The following is a 7,337-nucleotide window of genomic DNA, read 5'->3' on the forward strand; positions in this document are numbered from 1 at the left end:
CAAATAAAGACCTGACCAAAATAGCTACACATAATGTAGAATCCTTTATATCAATGCCTTGTTATGGCTAAGGGTATTATCCAATGGGAGAGAGCTTGCCTAGATGTGATAGTTCTTCCATTTGATGCCCAACATGGATAGAGTTGAGGGAGCCTCATGAGAATCTGAAAGGAAAGAATTTTCAATTCTGCTTTCTCTTGGAGGTAATTCAGTATTTGATTTAATTTTCCATTACAATGAAAGGTATATATGACGAATTGCACAAATCTTAATTGTGTTACTTCATAATCCCCTTAATCATCCTTACATACAATACAGTAGTATATGAATGATAGATGACCACCTTTCTAGAAAATTCTCTCAATATCTATTCCTCATAAATCCTCATCTCCAATACCAGAGGTAACTACTGTCCTGCATTATTTCTAACACATTATAGTTTTCTATTTTGTATGACTTAATGCAGTTTATACTTTTTTGTAAGAATCCACCCACGTAACATTATACTTATACAATACATACATGTTGAGTATAATAGTTCATACTTTTCATTTTAATAGGTAGTATATCATTACATAAATGTGCTATTTCATTCATTGTCTTATTGTTGGAGACCTAGTCTAGTCCCACATATTGGGTATCATTAATAAATCTTCTATATGACATAGAATTATTATGAAATTTTTGTGATAATAAAAATATTTTAAACATTGACTCTCATTATCTAGAAAGAGAAAGTGCAAACCAATTTATATACTAAGTAAGGGTATGTTACAAACTTGTGACATTGATCTTTAAACAGAGTGTGAGTTGTCATATGAAGACATGGAACCGGTTAATATAAAAATTCAGTGCTCCTTCTTTGCAGTGCTATAGAACCTGAACTTTTTAAATTCCGTTTTCTCATCTGTCAGTTTATTATAATAGTTCTTCCTCCCCAGGGTTATTGTGAACATCAGCTGAGATAATTAGCATATGTTTATTATTGAGTGAGGCATTTTCATTTAAAAATATAGCATAAGTTTTGTGATACTGAAAATATACTAGCTTTCTGCAACTTAGGAAAATTAGGGAGGCAGGTTAGAAAAAACATTGTAAGTTTTGAGCACAATAGAAAGGACAAGAAGCCTTCCAAACAGGAGTGTAGTTGAAGCCTCTTGCCATTAGTGAAGCAAAATTTGCAGCACAGTTAACAACTGCTTCAGAACTTGTTTTTCCTTTTCCAAAATATAAATGTACATTTGTTCATAACCCCAGTAAAACTATCATCTACAATAAAAGATATGCCCTAAATCCCTTCTACAAACCTAGTGGACCCAGGATTTATCTTACCTGCATCTTTGGAGCCTCTTATAATTTCAATTATGGAAGCAAAGAAGGGTGATAGAGAAGAGGATCACTCCTAGAAACTCATTCAGTAAAATCCCATATACAGTCACCGAAGTAAGCTCTTAGAAGACCCCACACCCACACTCTAGGGTATGCGTTCATTTGCTTTTGTGAGCCTCCAGTCTTTACTCTCATGTTTAGTCCTATATGACTATCTATCTATCTATCTATCTATCTATCTATCTATCTATCTATATATTGTTGTTGTTGTTGTTTATTTTTATTTATTTATTTGAGAGTGACACACAGAGAGAGAGTGTGTGTGTGCATGTGTGAATGGGCACACCAGGTCCTCCATCCACTGCAAATGAACTCAAGATACATGTGCCACCTTGTGCATCTGGATTATGTGGGTACTGGGCAATCAAACCTCAAACCAGGGTCTTTAGACTTCACTGGCAAATTCTTAACTGTTAAGCCATCTCTCCAGCCCTTTACCCTGTAACTATATATATATATATATATATATATATATATATATATATATATATATATAATTATGTACACAGTGTGTTCACAACCATGCTGGTACCGTTGTTAGCCTCTTCCCTGTCCTCCTCCCTCCACAGGGACCCTCCTCATTGGGGAATGTGGGTCATGTATTGTGGGGTTATTCATCAGTTATGGGCAAAATGCAATGTCTTTGTGCATAGTGTCCCAACATATGGCTCTAATAATCTTCCCTCCCCCTCTTCCACTAATTTCCCTGAGCCATGATGAGTTCAGTTTAGGTTTATTTCAGTGATTAGGTCTTGGGAGCCTCTGTGTCTTTGGACATCTTTTTTGGTAGGAGGTGAGTATTCTCTGTGTCTATCTCCTTCATCCTTGTGCTGGCACCCAGTTCACCAAGAAAGCAGAACTCTTGCTCATTTCCCCAGTTACTCTTGGTTTCAGCTTGGGCCCTGTTGAAGTGTGATGGGCTGATTATCTCCTCAGGATCTATATCCATCTGAAAAAGAGAAGAAAATCCTCCAATGGAGAGTGAAGTCAGAGCAGATAAAAGGGATGTTATTTTAGAGAGAATTTCATAGATGTAGGCCCTCTTGTAGCCCACGATTGGTGGGAGCTTGATAATGGAGAGTGAGATCATTTTTGGAATATGGTTCTGATTTGTTTCCTAGCTCCAGCTATGGGTTCCATTCCACTGAGTGGATCAGTTACCCAAATAAAGAACATTTAGTTACCCACCATGGCTTTAAAAATACCTTCATCTCTGCTTCATACTGGAATGTGTTTCTTTATTGAAGCCAAGAATCCTGGGTTTAGTCTAGGTTGCAGCTGTGAAAAGTATGGAGAATCTCCTCAAGTTGTTGAGTGTGACACTGTGGTCCCATCACCACCAATAATTATGTATTTATGTAGGAATTATTGTATGATTAATCAGTGAACTTTCTAAGTGAGTTACAAATAGTTACCTTTGTTTCCCTATTACAATACCTAGGAATGTCACAATGAATAAAAGGACACCTCAGCCTTCATGTATTTTAGGCATAAATGTAAATAAATATTTATTTACAAATGGGGGAGTTAAAGAAACAGAGTGTGTGTTTGAAAGTATATACCTGTGTGAATTGATGCTGAGGTCTCCATAAGTCTATTTTTGTTTAAAATAACAGCTCACCGTGAGTAATAAATAAATGTAGTTATATTTCAGCCTCTGTCAATGTTTATCAGATATTGGATCAAGAAAATTTATGTTAATGACTTATGAGAATCTTATATATTTTTAAGTCAACACAATAACATTCTTAACATTAATACTTGTAAGGACAAAATTTGTAACTTAAAAATCATATATCAATATGCTATTCTTCTCTTTTGTTCTACTTATGTGGACATATTTTAGCAAGAATTTATGGTTCTAGAATTTTTGTTATAACTATTTAGTGATAGTTATTTTCTGTTAAGAGGGACTCATAAATATCTAGAACTCATCTAAAGATTTTTATGCTTAATGTTTACTAGGGGATAGTTTCTTGGAGGACAACCCCTTCCCAAGGATTAATGGTTAATGGTTGCTGGGTGATGGAGACCTATGAGGCCACAATACTCTCCAAAGATTTATAGATATTTTATGGTCTCTGGAGAGAGGGTCATACAATCCTACACACCCACATGTGATTGATACACAGTTAACAATTGTTATGAGGAGGGCTTCATGAGGTACTACCCCTCCCTGAGGATGCTAGGTAGCATTTGCTGGGAGAAAGGGAGAAATTTTCTTCAGCAGTATAGTCATGTATAAGTTACCTCTGCTCCTTCTTGTAATACATAATCCCTGCTCCTGTAACTAAAAGTGAAATCATGATTCAGGGCTGAGGAGATGACTTATCAGTTAAAGTGTTTGCCCACAAATTCAAAGGACCCAAGTAAAGTGAGATGGAGAATGTGGTGCATATGCCTGGACTTTGTTTGCATTGGCTAGATGCCCTGGCATGCCCATTATCTCTCTCTCTCCCCACCTCTCCCTCTACCTCAAAAATTAAGTAAAATATAAATAAAAAAGTCACTATTAACCAAGCTACATTTGGGGAAAATTTCTTTGTTTCAGTCACTAGTGAACTATTTGGACTGAGTAGATATTTGTTCAAATTTCAGAAGAAATTTGAGTTCCCTGGTCCTGGTACCCTGCACTGGAGGTTGTGTGGGTGCAACATGGAGGGAGTAGGCCAGATCTCTGTTCCCTATCTCCTCCAGGTTCCTTGGTCCTGGTAGGTCCCATTGAGCCTGTCCTGGGAGGCCTGGTCCCTGTGTGGGGAATGTGGATGCAGACATTCTGCTCTGGTATCCTGACTGGCCTCAGGGTACCAACATCCCTAGATACCTGACTCAGAGGGTACACAGGTCACTGTAGGAGATGGTTCTCCAACATCCTGGTGCCTGGTTCCCTAGCCCATGATCCGCATGTACTGAGGAATACATGCAAGTGGAGAGAGGTGTCCAGAGACCCCAGTTCAACAGGTACCTTTGATGTACTTGCAACCTCCACAATCTGAGAATCTGTGGTTATAACCCCATCATATACCAGTACACCAATCTGGATCAAATTTAAAACAGAACACCCTTTTAGGATCCTACAAGGAGAAAAACATGCTTCTTCCTCAACAGAATAAAGCATCTCCCCAAATGGGTATACCAAAATGCAAAAAAAAAAAAAAAAAAAAAAAAAAAGTCAACAAAAGTAAGAAAACTGAGAGATCTCCACTAGGTATGCCTAGTCCTACAATGGAAAACTGCAATGAATCCATAAAGAAATCAAAAGAAATTCAATTCCCAAATGAAAACACAAAAATCAATGAGTCCCTGGTCAAAAGAATCACTGAACAGGAGGAAAACCATCAAAAACCCAACAATTAGTGCCAGGAGTGGTGGCGCACACCTTTAATCCCAGCACTCGGGAGGCAAAGGTAGGAGGATCACTGTGAATTCGAGGACACTCTAATACTCAATAGTGAATTCCAGATCAGCCTGAGCTAGAGTGAGACCCTACCTTGAAAAACAAAGAAAACAAACAAACAAAAAAAATTATATCAATGAAATTGAAAAAAAAATCATCTGTTAGAGCTTCATATTTTGACAAAAGAATTAATTTGGTTGAAGAAAATGTTAGAACCCTCAAAAGAGATATGAATAAATTGAAGGCAAATCAAGAAATGGAAGATCTCAATAACCAATTGATTAAGTTTAATGAAGTCTTGATCAAATGTAAGAATGAACTCCAGAAAGCATCAAGGGAATCAGAACTCAAACTGAAATCATGCCTCAAAAAAAAAAAAAAATGGACATGATTCAAAATAACACAACAGAAATCAAAATTCAAATAAAGCTTATAAAAATCTCTCTAGAATCTGTCACTCAGAGTTACTCATGTGGAAGATAGAACCTCTGACCTGGAAAACAAGGCAGAAGAAATTGATTACCCACTGAATGTGAGAAAATTTTCACCAGCTATACACTGACAGAAGCCTAATATTCAGAATCTAGAATGAACTCAAAAAAACTAAACAATAAAAAATCAAACAATGCACTCCAAAACAGAAATGAATAGGCAGTTCTCAGAGTAAGATATACAAGTGGTTAACACACACTTAAGAGATTGTTCAACATCCCTAACCACTAGGGAATTCGAAATTAAAACAACTCAGATTTCACCTTACCCTAGTAAGGATAGCAAACATTAAAAAATCAGATAAAAACAAATGCTGGCAAGGATGTTGAGGAATAGGAATACTCATTCACTGTTTGTGGGAATGTAAGCTGGTAAAACCACTACGAAAATCAATTTGGAGAGTCCTGAAAAGGATGAATATAGAGTTACCAACAGACCAAGTTACTCCCTTACTTGACATTTTCCCCAAAAGCTCCACATCTCAGTTCAGAGATATTTCCTCAACCATATTAATAGCTGCCCAATTCATAATAGCTAAGAAATGGAATCAACCCAGGTGCCCATTGTTGGATGAATGGATAAACAAGATGTGGTATATCTAGATGATGGAGTTCTGCTGAGCAGTGAGAAAAAAAAATGGCACAATGAAATTTGTTGAAAAATGGCTGAATTTGGAATAGATCATACTCAGCAAACTCACACAATCACAGAAAGACAGTTGTTGCATAGTCTTACTCATCTGTGGTTCCTAACCTGGATCAGGCTGAGATCCTGACATATGTGATAGGTATCTCAAGTCATGGACCCTAGAGAGGGTAGGGCTTGAGGGAGAGGAAAGGTAAGGGATACACAAAATTGAGCTCAAATTGAACTGGTCTCTTAGAAACCTATATCATGGAAGATAGACTAAAAGGTTGAACCTTCAAAAGGACCTTCAGGGGACCACCTGAATTGAAGGGACCTGGAGATAGTTAAATGAAGCTTAATTTAAAATTTCTCTTGTTTCTGTCTCCTTGTCCTTCTTTCTTTCTTTCTTTCCCATTTTTCTTTTCCCTTGGAACTGGCCTATAACTCCCAGTACTAGGATGTGGTTAACACCCACAATGAGCTATTGATTAGAGAGACCTATAAGGCCTCTGAAAACAAGATAGACTTCTGTCAGAGAACTTGATTATCCACCAGAGCTTAATGGTAGGACCTTACTGCTGAATAAACCATATGCTGTTGGCATGGAGCATGGAGTAACCTGGCTGGAATCCAGAAGAGCACTTGTTCCCATACATTTAGCCCATGTAGTGCTGGAAGGCTCTACATGAGCTACCAGGGGACAGTGGCCAAAATCTGTCTGAGCAACTCAATGTCTAAGCTATTCAGAAGCAAACAACCTGACATGATTCTCACACAAGTGCAATAGTGGCACATAACCATGTTGGGCACCCACCTGCTCTTGGACTGGCTAACAGATGTGCTCAGTGGAAAGAAAATCATATCTGAAACTGGAATACTGTTGCAGTCCGGTTCACATTGCTGGTAGAAATCACCCAACCAAGAGTAGCTTCTGGGAAAAAGAGATTTATTTTGGCTCACAGGCTCGAGGGGAAGCTTCATGATGGCAGGGGAAAACGATGGCATGAGCAGAGGGTGGACATCACCCCCTGGCCAACATAAGATGGACCACAGCAACAGAAGGGTGTGCCAAACACTGGCATGGGGAAACTGGCTATAAAGCCCATAAGCCCGCCCCCAACAATACACTCCCTCCAGGAGGCATTAATTCCCAAATATCCATCAGCTGGGAACCTAGCATTCAGAACACCTAAGTTTATGGGGGACACCTGAATCAAACCACCACATTCCGCCCCTGACCCCAAAAACTGATATCCATACATGATGTAAAATACAATGCTTTCAGTCTGACTTTTAAAGTCCCCATAGTTTTTATCAATCTCAATGATGTTCATACATCCCCATAGTTCGAGATCTTTTAACTGAGCCATAATACCAAAATATAACCTCAAAAAACCCATAATGACACAGAATAAATATTCACACTGCAAAA

This window comes from Jaculus jaculus, chromosome X (genome assembly GCF_020740685.1).
Source record: "Jaculus jaculus isolate mJacJac1 chromosome X, mJacJac1.mat.Y.cur, whole genome shotgun sequence".
NCBI lineage: Eukaryota > Metazoa > Chordata > Mammalia > Rodentia > Dipodidae > Jaculus > Jaculus jaculus.